This window comes from Pavona decussata, unplaced genomic scaffold, assembly GCF_977016875.1.
Source record: "Pavona decussata unplaced genomic scaffold, jaPavDecu1.1 SCAFFOLD_38, whole genome shotgun sequence".
NCBI lineage: Eukaryota > Metazoa > Cnidaria > Anthozoa > Scleractinia > Agariciidae > Pavona > Pavona decussata.
Genome location: NW_028145460.1, coordinates 2,695,579 through 2,714,900, shown reverse-complemented (window position 1 = coordinate 2,714,900; position 19,322 = coordinate 2,695,579). Strand labels below are relative to the sequence as shown.

Here is a 19,322-nt window from a genome sequence, read left to right as displayed (position 1 = left end):
ACATTTGGCGCAACCTTAATCCGTACACAGATCGATTCACGTGGAGAAACAAATCCTTCAAAATTCAATGCCGCTTGGACTTCTTTCTTATTTCGAAAGACCTCATTAATGATGTGCAGTCTTGTAGTATTTTAAATGCGCCCGAGTCAGACCATTCTGCTATTACACTCCATCTTAGATCTAAAGAGCTTAAGCAACACAAAGGTCCTGGGTTCTGGAAATTCAACAGTTCCTTGCTTGAAGATGAAGTATACATCAATAAATTACGCGAAAACATAATCCTCTTCAAAAACAAGTACTTTGACATCGATGATTTGGGATTAAAATGGGACCTAATTAAAATGGAGATCCGCGGTTTCACAATCAAATACTCTAAACTCAAAGCCAAAAAGAGAAAAAACGAAGAACGCTTGCTGCAAAATAAAGTAAACGAGCTGTTGCAAAAATCTGAAACAAATCTTAACAATAAACAACTTCTTAACGAGCTCTATGCTACTAAATTACGCCTACAAATAATTATGCGACAAAAAACAAAAGGAGCAATCATTAGAAGTAAAGCTCGGTGGCAAGAAAAAGGTGAACGCAATACTCGATACTTTCTCAATCTAGAAAAACGAATCATTTAAAGAAAACAGTTACAAAACTAAAGGTAGGCGACGATAAATATACTACCGACCAGTTTGAAATATTAGAGGAAGAAAAAACGTTTTATAAATCTCTTTACAAGTCACAAAACACAAACGAGCATGATCTCTCTGAATCCACCTTTTTTGCATCCAGAAACATAGCTCCTCTGAAAAAAGAAGAACAAAAACTTTGCGAAGGGCTTGTTTCAGTAAACGAATGTTTAAATGCACTGAAAGAGTTTAAAAATGCCAAATCTCCTGGTACCGATGGCTTCTCTGCGGAGTTTTATAAATTTTTCTGGCCCGAACAGGGCACTGAGATGGTTTCCAGTTTTAACCATGCCTTCCGATCAGGAACCCTCTCTATCAGCCAAAGAGGAGGGATTATTTCGTTAATTCCTAAGAAGAACAAAGATAAAACTTTGCTTGATAACTTAAGGCCTATCTCACTGCTCAATGTAGACTATAAAATCTTGACAAAAACTCTTGCGAAAAGGTTGGAGAAAGTGCTGCCCACAATCATAAACCCTGACCAAACTGGTTACGTCAAAGACCGCTATATTGGTAAAAATGTTAGATTAATAAATGACATAATGTTTTTTACTGAGCATTCTAAAAAGCCCGGTATTGCAATTTTTCTGGATTTTCGAAAAGCTTTCGACACAATAGAATGGAACTACCTGTCTGCCGCCTTACAAGCGTTGAATTTTGGGCCTGACATGTTAAATTGGTTTCAAGTACTTTACCACCAAGTGTCCAGTTGCGTCCTACATAACGGACATGCATCCGAATTCTTTCTTCTCGAACGAGGTGTTAGACAAGGGTGCCCTTTGTCGGGTCTCCTTTTCGTTATTGGAATCGAGCTGTTCGCCAGGGCCGTTAAAAATGATACAGATATCAAAGGCATCAATGTAGACCAAAAAGAAATAATTACACAATATGCAGACGACACCACAGTACTGGTGAGTGATTGCGACTCAATTCTAAGACTACTGAAACTTTTAGACGAATTCAAACAAGTCAGCGGATTGCAAATTAACACAGAAAAAGCCGAAGCCATGTGGTTGGGTGCCTGGAAAAACCGCACAGAAAAACCTTTCGGATTTAAATGGCCACATGAGCCTGTTCTCGCCTTGGAGTTTACTTCTCCTATGATCTTGAACGCGCGAATGTACTTAACTTTGAGGAGAAGATAACCACATTGGAAAAAACCCTGAACAACTGGAAACAAAGAAAGCTCACCTTAATGGGCAAAATAAATATTGTTAAAACATTAGGCTTATTGAAACTAATTTACAGTGCTTCCTTATTGTCTATACCGAAAGGTCTTATAGAAAAAATCAACAAAATTATTTTTAACTTCATCTGGGATAACAAACCAGCTAAAATTAAAAGAAAAACTATTATTGCTGAGAAAAAATGCGGTGGTTTAAGGATGGTCGATTTTGAAATGATGGAACGATCACTAAAAATAGCCTGGGTTAAAAGAATTATAGAAAATTGTGACGCTTCATCGAAAATAGTCCCAGAATACGCTCTAAACCAGTATGGCGGTCTTACGTTTTTCATCAAGTTCCAATACGATATCAAACTATTCGATTTACAAAACCTCCCCGAATTCTACCGTACTATCTTGAGTTACTGGCAAAGCTTTAAACTTGTAACAAACCATGAAGTATCAGCGGAGAAGCAAATAATCTGGAATAATCGTGACATCCTAGTAGATGGAAAACCAATTTTCTACAAATCCTGGGTCAATAAAGGAATTATTTGTATCAAAGATTTACTAGCTGAAGACTTAAATTTTCTATCACTAACTGAGCTCAAAGCAAAACTTAACCTTGAAGTTCCCTTCACTACATTTTACGGTATACTGCAAGCCATCCCAAAGATATGGAAAGTAAAACTCCGCAACACAGTCTCTTCAAAGGTACAATCTCTCTCACTTCCGTCTACTAAAATTGCATATTCGATTTTACTTAGCAAATCCTATTTGATTCCAACCGGTGAGAGTAAAATTTTAAATTACGGCTTCACCAAAGAAAACATCCAAAATGTCTATATGCTCCCCTTCCGAATCTTGCATGAACCAAAGCTTATAATCTTTCAATTCAAAATTATTCATAACATCCTACCTACGCAGTCCAGTTTGTTTCGTGCTGGTATAAAGGACAGTGACAGTTGCCCGCTATGCAGCTACGAAAGTCAATCATTGTTGCACATGCTGTTTACCTGTAACAATTCCTACACGTTTTGGAACCTCTTTACGCGATGGTGGCACAAAACATACCAAGAACACATAAAACTCTCTGAAAGTGTGATTCTGTATGGTTGGCACCAAAAATCAAACAACTGGTCAGCGCTCAATTACGCCCTCGTTATTGCCAAGTACCACATTTTTAGCACTAGTGTTTGCAATGGCATTTTAAACTTTGAAAGCTTTCTTTTACGCCTGAAAAACAAAATCTCTGTTATGCGAACATTAGCAGTAGCAAATAATAAATTAGAACAATTTGTTAAATCCTGGGCCCCTATGTAATTTGTATGCACGTGTTCCTCTGTTCGTGAAGAATGCTGTGTAAAGACTTGTAAATAATTTTGGTTTCAAACTTCACGTGCAGTGTGTATTTATATGTAAATGTGTGTATGTGTTAGTATCTGAAAGTCAGCATGTAACCAGGGTAAGCTTTAAACGTTATCTTGTAACTTACCTTGTATATATTTATCTCGTAAGTTAACATGCTTTATTTTGTATTTGTAAGTAATGTTTTCAATAAAAAAAACTGTCTTAAAAAAAAAAAAAAAGTGCATTTCAAATTGTTCGATTGTTCTGTTCTACACCCTTGAAGACTGGTTTTCATTAATGGCATTACAGAAAGTGCAAGAGCCTTTATTTTTCCCTAAAGTGGTCTTGGTGCAAGCTTAACCCATTAACGGCCGAGGCGCCCAAAACCGGCCGATAAATTTCGCACGTCCGCGCTAGGTTCCTGCCTCCCCTAGAAAGGATAATTTTGTCCTCTATTGTTCTAATTGTCTTTAGAAAAGACTGACCAATCAGAATCTATCGTCTGCGCATATATTTTTAGGTTTTAGGGGGGTCTAGACACAAAAAGGTTTTTGTCTTCCGAAAATATCAGATTTCATCGATAATGGCGGGCCACGCGCTTTACGCTTAAATATTCAAGACGCCAATTTCGCATTTTCCAAAGGAAAACACACCTTTTTGAAACGGTAAATCGAAAGAGGAACTTCTAAGGAATACTCGACAGTTTTAACAGCGGAAATCCAAGCATTAACGGCGAAGAAATTATGCTTCGAGGAAAATTTGTAGTTTTACCGAGGCGACGAGCTGGCGGACATCTCAAATCATTATTTTCGCCATGGACTTTCTTGGTGATGTTAGAGCGTTTCTCGCATTACAACTCACAAAGAATTACAGGTTTGATTGTGGATTTGTACTGAAATACTATTCGAATTGATCGATTCTTCGTATTCCGAACAGTTTTCACAAAAGTTTTGAAAAACGTGCTCCGCACGGGTCGATAAATTCGCTTCAAAATTGACTCGCAATTGCTTCAAATCGCTTGCGAGTCGGTCGCCTCGCAGCAAAAATTATACGCGTTTTCTTCTAAGACCTATACAAAGACTTATTTGAATAAATGTTTTAATTAGGAAAGCTTTATTGCCTGTTTTTCTTTCTATTTTCATTGATGAAACGTGATAACTGCGTAATCTAGCGTAAACAAACACGTCTTCTCGAGAGCGGATCAAATTACTGCCATGTGACGCGAGGATCAAATTTCATCAAATTTTCGAAATTTTTACCTTCAGCTTTGTTTTTTGGGTAATCTTTAATTCGCAGCTAAGGTATTTTATTCGACAATTAGAAATTCTAGCTATTCTAGACCTAAGGAGTGCTGTTTCTTTGACCCAGTAAGTTGTCAATTTTTACTGCACATTAGGTTAATTATTAACAATATGCTAATTTGTGAAACTGTCAAAAACACGTGGGCTGCGATGGGTTAACCAGCGCATAAACAAAAGCGAGATAGGTCATACACACTCTGAGAAATTTGTGCTTGCATTTCGAAAAGAATTAATACTTCTGCTTGCGTCGTTAATGAAAGCGAAGTCAGTTCAGTTTTAGGCTACATGTTTGCCAATAACTCTCAACTATGACTGATCCATTTTCTCAGTTTTCTAATTTACTTATGAACTGATGTAATTAATGCTTGAATAAATAAAAAATGAAATGAAATGCAATGCAACCAGCAATTTGCTGTCTACCAGCAACTTGAAATAAAAAAGAATTAGTCTACTAGGAAAAAACCCGCCTTGAAATACAGAACAAATTCTGGTAATTATATTAATTGTAAATTTAAAATTTATTTAAATTTCTCCATTAATGCAAATCTAAGATCTTACTCCGTTGAACTCGCTTGTATAATGCATTCCTTGAGAATGGCGTCATGACGTCGCCGAAATGTCAGAAAATTATATCGCTAGTTTTTACTTGCCTGTTCATTTCTAAAACAATATTAATTACTAATTCTTATTTATACTCTCAGTTTTTTATTGCTTTATTCTCTGTAACAAGCTTAGGAAATATATAACAATTATTCCATGAGACCGCGTTGGATATGAAGTCATAAATAACCAATGAGCGCGTAGCGCGAGTTGGTTTTGATCACTTCATATCCAACAAGGTCGAATGGAATAATTGTTTTAGTATATTCTCAATTCAGGTGTTTGCCGCCGGTTTTTATTTCAACAATTTTACAAAGCGGTCAAAACAGCATACAACTTCCGGTCACACGCGCGCCGTGGTCACCTGATTATTACATTACTGGATGAGCTGAATGAAATTTGACAGCTACACAAACGACAAACTGTGGTCAACTGTTAATGAAAATCAACCTTGAAATATTCAACCGTTCAAATGCAAGGAAAAAAGACGGCTTCGAAAGCTTTTAAGTGGTTAAATAGTTTTCAAAGTTCAGGAAGATTTTTCTAATTCTCGGCCTCCGTAATAGTTGTGAACTTGGACAATGCAGTTGAAGAAAACCTGCGGAAAGCTTCTTCGCTCGCTTTGCCAAACTTCAGTATTTACAAACTGATTTTGGACTGAAACTGTCCCTTCACTTTGAGGTTGCCGTTCTTGCTGGCCACGGCATTCGTTTTCTTTCTCAGCTGCAGAGATACCAGTGCATGGGGAAGCTTCAGAGGCTCCGGCTGAGACAAAATCACTGAGAACGTGTGACATCTTCTTCTGCTGTTCTATGGATGGGCGATCATTAACACAAAATACTCGACACCTTGTGACGTTGTTCTTAGGGGGAGCATTCCAGGGTTCAACTGCCGCAGATTTCCTCTTCCTCGTCGTCCGAAGAAAAGGGTGAGATAAAACCATGCCGTTCTCAGCTCTGCAGTTGGGCTGGTATTTGACTGTCGGCCGGCCCAAGTTCGCCGCTTTCAAAGAGCCTCTGGATTTGATCTTTTGACACTGCTTTCTTGAGGACAATTCCAGCTATTTTACCCGTCTTTCTGAGATCCTTTACAAAGGCATCGAAAATTTTATTGCCTTCGGTAAACACAGCGTCGGAGATGATAGAAAAAGACTTGTTGTTTGGTGGCGAGCGAAGAAAGCGATCTATGGCCTATGGCGGCTCGAATGGACTTCATGGATGTGTTTTTGTAATACGTGCCGTCTTTCTTCCTTGCGGAGTTGTAGATTCATTTAGCTGCTCTTTGGACATGTCTTCAATTCGTTTCGAAAATTTTGAGGCAACAGTACTTGACAGCCCATTCTGTAAATAACAAGGTGAGAATTTTTGTCGTTGATACGCAGTTATAAAATTATCAAAATATCGACAGTGAACGTAAACAATTGTTGCTAGTTTTTGAGTAAAACTCCCACATACGTACCATTAAATATGTTCATGCCGACCTTTGCGGCTTTCTTTGTTTTTTCTGTAACAGCATTGTCTAGTATCTCTTGAAGTTTAGTGGGAGACAGCTCCTGAAACCTGCCAGTATCGGTCATTATGGAGAGCTGAAGTTAAAAACTTCGTGCGGAAAATTTTTAAACTTGGCGCACTATTTTCCATATTAGGTAAAACTCCGACTAATGCCTCATAGTCGGCGTTTTTGAGCCAATTAGAGAGCTAGAAATGCAATAGTCAGAGCTGAGAATATACTAAATTTATATATCTTTAAATCCCAGGAGCATGTCTTTTTAGCTGCACCAATTCTCCCGCGTCGATAGTACAGGGGAAGTGAGTTCAAATCTTAATGCAAAACTGCGTTCTTCAGATAATCAGAGCAATTGACCGAGGAGTGCATTCATATTATAGGACGAAACTTAGTAAATAGTCATATTTGAAAGTTTGGGCTGGGTTTTAAAGGACCAATCGGCAAATGATTTGACCTGATATTTACCCTAATTTTTTTTCAACACCGAAATGGCAGAACCAGGAAGCTGCGCCTTATTAACGAAGAAACAAGACAATATTTTCAACATTTATCTCATCGGGTCTTCCAAATCATTCACTTGTCTATGTTCTATCACCTTTCAAATGACGTATTTAGCTAATAGATTCATTCAAATAAACCGTAGTAAAACATTTTATTATCCCAGTTTTATATTTTTATTTATTTATTTTTTCTATATTTTAATTTTTAACCTGCAGTTTACACCCTCCGAATCTCAAGGGCACCACACTACTTAGGAATTAAAGGTCTGAGTCTGACTCTTCACTTTCATCAGGTGGCGTTTGCTCAGGAACTGACACTAAGAACTGCTCACAACCACTCCACTACGTTTCACAAATTTCTGTGAGGTATGCTGACTCTTCAACATCATTAAATATGTCATTGACCACAGCCAGTATTTCTGCAGAATGCTATTCATCAAAAATTGCAAGGTTTAGCAACATATAATCTACAGAAAACAGGTGTTCTAGGTCTTCAGATAAATCTTTGATAATTTCAGCAGTTAACATATCTTGAAAGCAAACACTTCCAAAAACTGAAATGTTTGATTTAGTGGTACATTCTAGATCCTGTAACACAGCAGAAAATGTGCCTCTTACATCACTTGTCACTTGCCTCTCAAGAGGAGAAGTATTACTGCCAACATTGGTTTGGACCTTGAAAATTTCTACCAGACAGGCACCACAGTCACACTTTGGACTACAAACATCACAACATTTGTGAAGTATGGCAGGTTCTTCCACCTTCTCATTGAAAAACTGCAATATTTCACCACGCGTACAACTGGATTTGTTTTTAACAAATGTTCTCATATTGGGATCAAAGTGACATAAATGGTATCCATGGTAATACATTATAGATAATACCTCTGAACTGTCCCTATCAACTCTTCCAACAGCTTGCAGATATGCCTCTATACTTTCTTGCACACCAAAAATAATCACATTTTTGACATTCGGAGTGTTTACCCCCATCCCTGGGGCACTGGTTCCTATCACCAACCGTATATTGCCATGCACAGACAATAAGTCACTAAGTACACTATCATTAATGCCTTGAGGGGTCTTGGAATAGTACATGGCCACCTCATGTTTGGACTTGAGAAAGTCGCTGAATCGATCATAAATGTCACCACAGGCTTTTAAGGATTGGCAAAAGATTATGGTTTTCTCGGTACTTGGATTGTTCTTTAACTCACTGATCAGCCAACCAAAGGTCTCTTCCAATTCACCTTTTGCTTTCTCTATTTGTCTGGTGACAACCTGATTGTTTTGACAGCAGACATGTTGAGCATGATGATAATTTTTTTCCTCATTTTCGTGCTGGCTGTAGGTGTTAAACATAGCATGGGGACTTTTAGGACAGCTTTGATGTTCCCAACACGTGAGTATGCAGCACGGAAGGGAGCTTGGCCTTGATTCCCAGTTCCCCTTTAAAACAAAGTGGGAAATAAAGTTCAGACTAACTGCAACATTGAAATCCAGACATATTACCTGGTAAATGAATTTGTTAAGAAAGTAATGACTAAGTACCAAAGTGGCTTACAACAAAAAATATAAAAAGCAATGTATCTGGATGATTAACAAACAGCCCAACACATAAGCTTCCCACACAGACGTCCTTGGGGGTTCGTCACATGTGGACGTCTGCCCGGGAGGCTACCCAAACATTCATCCTTAAGAGCAGTAAGATATGTGAATAGTCAAAAAGGGCAAAACAAGTGTGCTCAAAAAATTAAAGCCAGGGAATTTACTGTGATACAACACCTCCCAGGTGATGTGTTATGGATTTCAGTGGTCAATTGTCTTTTTCTAAACATGTTCTGAGACTACCTCTAGGATATATATCAATAAAAAAACAACAACAACAAAAAACAACTATTGTTCTTCAAGTAATCTAGTTTATTTACTCTGTTGAAATTACTGGTCAATCACAATCTTGTATTACTGCACGTTGTGGTTTTACATCCTTTGTTTCGTTGCAATGATCAAAATTAAGTGCTTAAACGTTCAAATCACATTATCTGCATTTCACTATTGCAGACCACCCCATCAACTCTAGTACCTCACTTACAACATCTACAAGAAATAGGCTTTACAAAAAAGAAAAATAGTCACTCACCAAAATGAAGTCCTCCAACTTACAGCATTTCAAGCCGAACCTATCACAAGACTTAATCTGATCATTGATCAGGGCAGTAAGAGGAGAAACCACCAATAACATCGGTTCCAAGAGAACACGGAACGAAAGTTCACCTAGCCGCTTGGATAACCCTTTCATTAATGGAATCGCAAGTTTACAAATTAAAGATTTGCTGTGACCAGTAGGTAGACAGACGAATGTATCTGAGCCGGAAACAAAGGACTTTAAGGCAGTTGACTGCTGTCTTGACAAATCAATTAATTCGTCTAACATTCTAATGACAATAAGAAATCGAGTGCGTCCACACCTATCAGTTGCTTGGTGTGTATGTTACTGATAATTTATGCTGAAGCATGCACTGCGAGTACATTGTTCAGAGAGCGCCCAATCACCTGTATGCTCTGCGCTGTTTGAAGAAGTCAGGTGTGATGGAAAGAGAGTTAGTTCTAGTGTATTCCAGTCTGATTCGTTCAGTGTTGTGTGTCGTTCATATGCCTCCCCATTTTCGGCAAATTTGCTGGAACATCTTAGCCTCCTAATTTAGGGTGTGCAGAAAAAAGCCTTAGAGATAATCTTTCCCTGGCTTCCCTACAGGGACGCACTGGTGAGCTGTGGTCTTCGTACTCTCACAGATCAGTGCGCCGCAGCATGCACTAAGTTTATCCAGAGAGTTCGGGACACTGGCGTCCTTGCTAACTTGTTACCACAGCATACAACTGTGTCCCATGGATTCAATCTACGTTCAGCCACCATCAGAGAGGATCCCACCATTGCCTCCACTAATCGTCTCGACAAATTTTTTACATATAGATATTCTTAGCAAAACGTTTATATGTTTAATGTTAATGTATTGATATGATTAGTACCCTCGCCACTCTTGCAATTTAGCTGCTAAGCTACAAAAAGAGTAATTAAACTGATTATTATGATTATTATATATGAAAACACTCCCCTTATTAGGGCAATTGATACCAACACTCTCTTCTTGATTGATATCTATAATGCTTTCAGAGAATCCAGCCATGTTGTACAAGCTGGGGGAGGACGGCTCAGCATGCCCAAAGTGCTGCTGTTCGAAACGGTGATCTAGTACTACTTTTTTGGACTATATTATTGTACAGTCCTAATAGTCAGAATGGCACGTAAAGGGAAATGGTGCAATAACCCAAACTAAATCAAGCAGGGGCCACATGGAACGTACTTTTAGTTTATCATGTTGCCATCTGTCATTCATTTAATGACCATCAATTAATTAATTATTAATTTCTTATTATTATGTAACCTTTATTTTGCTAACTCCTCCGACGGAGCATACAATGAATATTACAGTTGGTGGAGCAAACCTATGCGTATAAATAACTGTTTGCATTAATTCTCATGATTCTCTCTCCTCCCTTTTACAGAAAAAACAATAACACGAACTTTTGTCTACATGACGGAAAAAGATCAAATATGTCAGGTTCGGCCAACTGGACAAAAACTGACCTTAAAAGCCAATGCGCTGGGTGAAAAGAAAATAGCACTTCCAGTAACCAGAAATTTCTGTGTGCATATATTTAACAATAAGATTATGAGCTCAATATTTCTATTGCGTGATAGTTGATGAGGGCGAACCCCGAATCAACTATCAAAATTGATTTATCCTTGCTAAGTAACTAGTAATAGTCATTTTAACTATCTATACATTGTAATGTCAAAGTTTTTTTTAAGGGCGACATGTGACGATCCTGTTTCAATTCTGAAGCATTTCCAAAGCAAGTTACTACGAGGATGAAGTCTCGATGTCCAAAGTGAATCGGATATTTGTGAAGGCGAGACGCTGGACATTTACATTTCACGCCTCGATCTGTTTAAAAATGCAATGGATCAGATCCAGAGGAGCGATATTACCGATTTCAGCACACCATTAGAGGTCACATACAATGGAGAATCAGCACAAGATTTTTGGGGGCCAAGAAGGCAGTGGCAGCGTGAAATCCGAGATCAACGTTTTACCAAGCAAAGAGAGGAATATATTCTTATGGAAGATATGATACACATCACTGAAAATCACTTCTTCGGAGCTGGTGTATATTTTGGTCAATTTAAAACTCATCTAAGGGACCTGTCAAGAAGGATAGGTGAGGGGGAAAATATAGGCCCAAAACATCTGCTGAACCCCCCACACTCTGTTCGCCATCCCAATAACATGAAGTTCGCCTTTTTTTCTGAATGGCCTTTTTCCATATATTTTACCAAGATTCTACGAAGTCAGAATGCCCACCCCATTGGACAGGCTGACAAGAGGATCCCCCCCTCTGTTTATCTCTACTTGTGGACCAATCCCTAAATACCGACTGCACAATTTTATAACAGCACAAGATAATAAGATATGACCTTGTTTACAGGTTACAGTTTGTTGCAGGGTGGTCCTTTACCAAATTACATGGCTGAAGACCAGATCCAGCACATCTTCAAAAAAGATGAACTGGCCAGTCTCAGTAATGCCGAAAACCGATTCCGGGCTGGACTTGACAAATTTGGCCTCATCAGGGTTGGTTTCCAAAGATATCGTCAGTTTTTGTAATTTAATTTACTCCGCTCCTATTTACCCTTTCCCACATCCCACGCCTGTGTGTTCCTAAGTAACAAAAAGCTAGGCAATGCAAGTTATTTTATCCCTCACTTTGCAGAACCTATTTTCCATCCTTTATTGTTTACTTGTACAGATTCCAGACAAATGCCAAAATCTGGCTCAGTGTATCATCAATTAAATGTATCACTTGCAATAATTTTTACTAAGTACTGTATACACTTTTGTTAGAAAGAGCACACAGATTACCTAAGCTCTTCTGCTGGGCGAATTTCATTATCAACATTAGCAACACATGTATAAACAGGCTCACTTTATCTATTGGCACGATAGTCTCGGAAAACAAGGAGGGTCTATTTTCCTGTTTTGACTTTGCATTTTTGATTGATTTCTTTGGACAACTTTAAGAGCATGTCCATGAGAGGACCAGGCAGTGGTGATACATGCCACCTCACCGATTTAAATGAAACTTGGCCAGATTGAAGGGCCCACCTAATAACTTCAAAAGCCAAAGTGGTTTTTTTGGAATTTTCCGGGGGGAGTTAGACCACCCCCCCTGCTTTTTTACAAACATTCCCATAAAAATTACTCTAAAAAAGGGTAAAGTGAGGGGCTCATTAAGCTTGTAGAATTTATCTAATTCTATTGTGGCTCCACATGAGCATAAGTACATCCTTTGTGAGTTATGGGCAGGAGTCTCAGATTATTTAAGCTTCACAGTTTCCTTTAGGTCTCCTTGCCATTGTTACATCTATCTTTTCCTATTTTTTTTTTGTTTACATTGTATTTGTGGTGTGGCAAAATAAACTTACTTACTATTTGATTAATTACCTGTCAATCAATGTAAGTTATTAATTAACTAGGTAAAATAGCATAACAAAATATGGTGATTTTGTGGCCAAATATCTCCAATGGCAAAATCCTCCCCAAAAAGATACAACTATCATGGTTCAGTTCTATCTTTGGCCTAACCAAATCAATATGACAAGCTCAAACCCTGCACATCTTGCACAAGATTTTGGTTTAATACAAGCCCATAGTCGCAGCAGAAAACAACTTGGAAGCGAATTAAAGGGTCCCTCCCACTCATTTCTATTAGTTACTGATCTAATGACTCTCTCGTAGATGACATGATAATAATATTTGGAATTTTCGCAAAAACTATATGAAAACTGGTAATTGTTGGAGCCGAAAATCAGCATTCACAGTTGGTTTCCCCTGATAGCACGAGAAAGTTGTAAGTTTTCGCTTTACAAGCCCAAACAGAATATCCACTCATGATCTTAGCATGATTTTAAGGACTTTTATTCCAGAATCTAACTTCAAAACCATTCAGAACTGAAACTGAAACAAATAGTCCACACACAGTAGTTGTTGACAAACAAGTAAAATGTGACAGCATTTTGGGCTAGATGTCACCTCAAAGTCGACACGTATACCCTTACTATCCCATAAAATAGAATTATTTCTGTTGTTCTCAGAGCAATACCGAAGATTTAAGTCTTTAAATCAGAGTGGCAGCCAAAAATAGGTAAGCTTTATACTTACATTATATAAGCAAGACTTGAATCCGTTGAGCTTACTTCCCAAAGTGTGATCCGAGGTCTCTCTATTTCACGTAGTCTATCATGTATATTTGAACCTCAAACACCTCTCCATATCGCTTTAATAAGCGTATATCTTCCTTGGCTTTCTCACTCAGAAAACCTGCACCGTGTGCATTTTGGGCGAACTACAAACCACAACTATATTTCACGGTTTTGGGCAACACAATGGATGCACATTCCACAGCGTATTGCGTGACTAACCCGTGCCTCACTGTCGGTCAGTGGACACGGTGAAATTTGACTTGTTTTTGAAACGAAATACGTGAACAGATACTGTCTGTTTCGATAATCAAACGAAACTGAGGAGATATATGTGACAACTGTTGACTATTCCATGATTTTGTGTGCTGGTTATCCTTTTCTGTACATAAGAAATACCTTCATCAGTCATCAGTGATTTGTTCATCCGCAAAGTAAACACAAGGTGCAGTGGAATTTTCCTGGGAAATTTCTTAGTGTTCGCATTGGAATTTTTCGCCTACCCAGGTGCTATCTTGTGAAGATTCACTTTGAGCCTTTCATAGTTGTTTGTGAGACAGTAAAATTGATCCTTTGTACAGCTCATAGCAAGTGTGAACTAATTTAAGGATGACTGGCAGTACTTGTACTTGTTACTTGGCATAGTTATAATATCTCTAAGTTAGTACCCGCAGTGTGAGTGGTCAATTTTGCAAGCCGCGAGTGCTAGTGGTCACATACTGTACGGCCCACTGCTAAATTTGAAAGTTTTACCTCCGAGATATAATAAATATCTTACTGACCTTGTTTTCTCAGTCTGTACTTAAGTTATGGACCCTTGTCTTTAAATGTATTTTTAGTAGCAGTTCACGGCTGGTTCGCTATACAGACAAATGTATGCAAAGTTCAAAACATGACTGGACGCTTTCTGGCACAGTGACATCCCTCCAATGAAAATTCTCGAAGGAAGTGTCCAAGCAGTCAATTTTTTCTGCTGTAATCCTACTGCAACTTAATTTCAAATTATCAAGTTTTTGGAGCATCAAAATGATCAGGCCTTTACCACCTGGTCGATAAGTGGGCATTTTGTGTAACATGAAAGGCATTTCCCCGGCACGTACGCCTTTATACGCTGTGTATACAATGTCTCATCTTGCATGTCCATTTGCCTCGCGCTGTGACACTCAGTACAATATTCCAATAAGTTATCCTGGAGGAAATGAGATTCTTCTCCTGAGCTCTTGTTCGAAGGATTCAATGCTCACCTTAGACAAATCTTTGAAGCCCAAACTTCTGCCTCGTTTGAGAAAGAACTAATTCCTGCACGTGTGGGCTTGTTCGATGAAGGCAGCCATGACTTCACAATTTGTCCGGAGCACCAGGATCAATTAGGTGTCAAGTTCAGGGCGTCGATACATCACAAGGGAAAGTGGGAGAGGGGCATTAACCTGCGAATGTCCAAAGAAATAAAGAGTAACTGGGATGTAGTGGTCCCTCAGTGTTGGAGCACTTTGTTTCATTTTCCCTTGAATCATAGTCTCATTTGTTTTCAACAATTATGGACTTTATTATCAGGCACTGCTCGAAAGAGGGGCGGACATCAGCCTAACAAATAATTGGTCTTACATTCTGTCATTTTCTCTGTTAACACTGGCATATGTAGAACTTATCGTGGTGAACACCAAGCCACGATCAAACTCAAACTCACTGCAAATACCGCCAGTACCCCAGGAGTAGAGAGAACAATAGAAAAAAATGAAAATAAAGGGGGCTATCCAGCACATGGAGTAAAGGGAGGATCTTCTGTGGAGGGAGCCATGTGAAAAAAATTGGTATCTTCAGGGTGGGGTAGGGGGTTCAGGGGTTCATACAATGATAATGATAACCGATCAAATCCCACCCTCCATGCTCATAACTCAATGAACGGTTCCTTAGAGATTCCTAATTTCACTCTCATTGTAATGTCTTGGCGGCTATAAGATCACCTCTGTATGTTAGTCATAAGCCGACAGACAAAACAATAAAAAGTATACATAAAATACACCTTTGAAATATAGAAGATGTTCTTCAGAAATGTGGAATTTTGGTCGCCCATGTTGTCCCTCTTCCCTCACTATAGGAGCTCTATAAGAACGATAAGACGGCGATACAATGTCTTGAAGCTGTTGGCGAGATTGGTTCATCAAATCTATCACCTCTAACAGGATGTCACTGTTCAGTAATGCAGCTTCACTGAGGGCCTCAAGTGTCAATGATATTTGGCCTGAATCAGGAAGATGAGTACTACCGACTTCTTTTAAGTCTGTTACTACTTGATTTAGCCCAGTTAATAATTGCTTCTTTGCATCCATAGTTGACCAAACATTCTACAGTATCTCTGTCCCTAAGAAGAACGTAAAAATACATGATGAATACTTGTCAACATACACTCCTTGCATTTTGGACCGGGGGGATGTGCAAAAAATATGCTGGTATAAAAAAAGGAACCCCCTCCCCTTCGCAATATACATAATAAATACATCTTTCTCCCTGTTGCACACACCACTAAAACATGCGATGCATGAATGTGAAAAATCAAAAGATTTCATTTTCGTTTCCAGTTGCCTTTCGGACAAAGCATGAAAAATCAGAATCAGTTCTACCGAATAAAAAAGCAGAATCATCATTTTAGATAGCGAGACTGTCGATAAAGGACTTGTACATGTTGTCGGATTCACAGCAAATACACCTGTTCAACAACGTGTAATCTACACCAGGTTAATCGATTCGCCATAAAGTAGTTGACAATGTCGAATAAAAACAAGTAAAAGCAAACGTACCTGAGTTTACTCCCACCACTCGACAGGCGAAGTGAATCATGAGCAAAGTCCATGTTTATATGCAGTTTATGAAGAAAGCTGCAAATCACTGCCCTTTGAATAAAGTGCAGCCTAGCGTCATGTACTGTAGCTACGTGTTTCTGTTTTTTGATCGGTTGTAACATTTAACCCTCGCAAATTTCGTTTAGAAATATTGTCTGGTCAGAACAAATTGCTGCAATTTTCTATCAATTTCTCAAAGATCACTGAAGCATCACCGCATTACCTTGCTTGCTAAATGCAATTATGATTACTGATTACTTCAGTTAAAGCAGGGGGAGGTACCGGAAAACAATGCTCTTCAACATGGTGTAATAATCTGCTGTCATCCTGGTCATCCGTAGACAATAAACCTTTTTTATAGTTGTATTAGACTAATTTGGTAACTCAAATCAAAACAGAACCTTACTTGTCTGTTTTACGTTGTATATTAACTCCAAACATTTTCCTGTTTTGGAGGCTTTCTCAGGATGATTGAACAGGATGTCCATTTAAAAACAAGATGTTAAGAATATTTTTTAAAGTAATTATATGTCCATCATTTGCATTTACAGCTGTATTATACTGACAAGAAGATAAAAGAAAAAATCGTTTCTCACTGATCTCATTCTCTATGGTAAGTTGACAATTTCCCATTACCATGTGTACATAAAAACCCTGGGTGGGGGTACTCCCACAATATTTAGCTGGGGGTGTGCTGCTGGGACTCTGAGAACCTTAACCTGTACTAGAACATGTTAACCTTTATTTTGCAGCCCTATTCTAGAGTAAACACCGAAAAAAATCGCTACCCTATCCTAGACCTTTTTCAAATTTTTAAAGTCATTTACTGGAAAACTTTCTCAGACTAAATTCTTTAAGCAACTGATTAGTTTCGCAGAAAATGATACCCTATCCTAGGCCAAAACTCTCTGATTTTTATACCCTATTCGAGAGTAAACTCGCTCGAAACCATACCTTTCCGGCGTCAGGTACCTATATAGCTCATATATGGGAGTACCCCCCCCCCCCCCGGCATAAAAAATTAAAACTACTTGAGCAAGCTGCCTTCACCACTATTTCTACGACTTATGTTTTAATTTGGAATTTTCATAATCAAATGAATACCAAGGACACAAAAAAGACCAATTGCCACTCCAAAGAGTCATTGAGTAGAAGAAGAAAACAGCGTGAACAGAAAAAGAAAGAGAAAGTAAGAGAGGCTGCATCAACAGGGAAATGCCAAGAAGGAGGGGTTCCTCACGATGATGTAGAGTCTGTGACTGCAAAGATGTTGAGTTAAACATGCAGCTAGAAGAAGAGATTAAGAAGAGGACGGTTCTCCAAAATGAGAATCTAGATTTTTGTAGGAAACTAGAAAAAATACAGAAAATGAATGGCAAATTGAGTGATAATACTGGGGAAGTCCTACAGAGTGGCACCATCCCATGTTCCTCTCGTCTCTACTTTTTATGTCAACTCAAGAGATCCGGAGTGGCACCAAGTGAACTGGTGCAATTCTATGTGACATGTATTAGGCGCGTCCTGGAATACGCCAGTCTTGTATTCCATCGTTCTCTACCAAACTACATTAGTGTAGATTTGGAACGGATCCAAAGAAGGGCATTCAGAATCATCTATCCTGACCAGTCATATAGTGTAGCACTAGAAACAGTTGGCCTACCCAAACTTCATGAAAGGAGAGAAAAGATTTCAATCGATCTGTTTGACGAGATCGTCAATAATCCCACCCACAGTCTCCATAGCCTCCTCCCTCAAAGGAAGAGTTGTAAATATGCACTGAGACGCAAAAGTGATTTCACTCTCCCCCTATGTAAGACCGAGCGTTTGAAGAACAGTTTTATTTTTAGCCATGTCTATAAGATGTAGATAATTTTCTTATTTTCTCTTTGTTATTATTAGAATTTGTAAATATCCCGTAATTCAGCTTATGGCTGCAATGGTGTTTATAATAAAGTATCTATCCATCCATCTATCCATCCCTCCCTAAAGAAAATGACTTTTTAACTATCAGAAGTTTTGAGAGTCACCTTAGACAATAATATGAAGTACTGAAGGTAATTAAAAAATATCTTTATTTTCCAGTTGACGCTAATGGACATCCAATTACGGCCCATCGAAATCCAGCTATCCCACCTGATGTCATTTTCCAACTATCTGAACTGAGAAACAACAAGATCATGGGCCTAGAAGATGCTATCACTTTAATCAGACGGAAGCTTGTAGTTGAAGAATACACGACCCACCCCTTCAGAAGGGACACACCTGAAAGCCTCCTTGACAAACTGAGATCAGGAGTGGCCAGTTCAGATATGATGTCCATTACTGGAAAGGTAAAAGTGAGGATTTTAGCCTTTACCTGTACTTTCCAGAGGTTGAAAGCTGAAAGCCTCCTTGACAAACTGAGATCACTGAAGAAACGCATCACAAAAGGGCAGACCACAATCACCTGCTGAAGAGAATAGCTAAGCACACTAGGGAGGGCAACAACAGTGACCTCAATTATGAGCGGTTTGACGAAGCCATGCAGAACCCCATGACAGGACTCACTAATGCTGCCTTAAACAGCTCACGGAAAGAATCAGTTCCTTATGCTGAGAAGCTGCTGTCCTTCTACATGGCAAAATTCCTCAGGGCCAAAAACTACGATGCAGAAGCTGAGTATGTTGAAACAGTTGCTAAGTGGCATGAGGCATCAGATGGGCGTGGTCTCAGTCAGCTACAGTGATGTCGACGGAACTATGGTATGTTGAGCTACATCTTGGATGAATGGATACCTTGGCATCGGGATGTCTTTGACCTGTCTTTACTGGACATAAACAAGTACGTTTTGTTGTGGAATTTTTTTTCAGGGGTGATATCTGTATTATCCAATGTGCTTATTAATATAGAGTTCTGTCTTTCAAATGTAAAATAATTTACCCTGTTTTTTGTCACTTTGTTATTGACACAATATGCACCACTTTACATACGCTTTACACACAATGCACTTTATTAATATTGCTATCAGTTTATACAATCTAAAAAACCACCTTACTCATAACATCATGCCATAACATCACGCTGC

The 19,322-nt window shown here is 38.7% G+C and overlaps 1 pseudogene; it reads right to left on the bottom strand.

Moving 5' to 3' along the window:
* Nucleotides 1-7,357: 7,357 nt before the first annotated feature.
* LOC146483605 (putative ATP-dependent DNA helicase Q1) lies at nt 7,358-16,269 on the bottom strand (annotated as a pseudogene).
* Nucleotides 16,270-19,322: the final 3,053 nt, after the last annotated feature.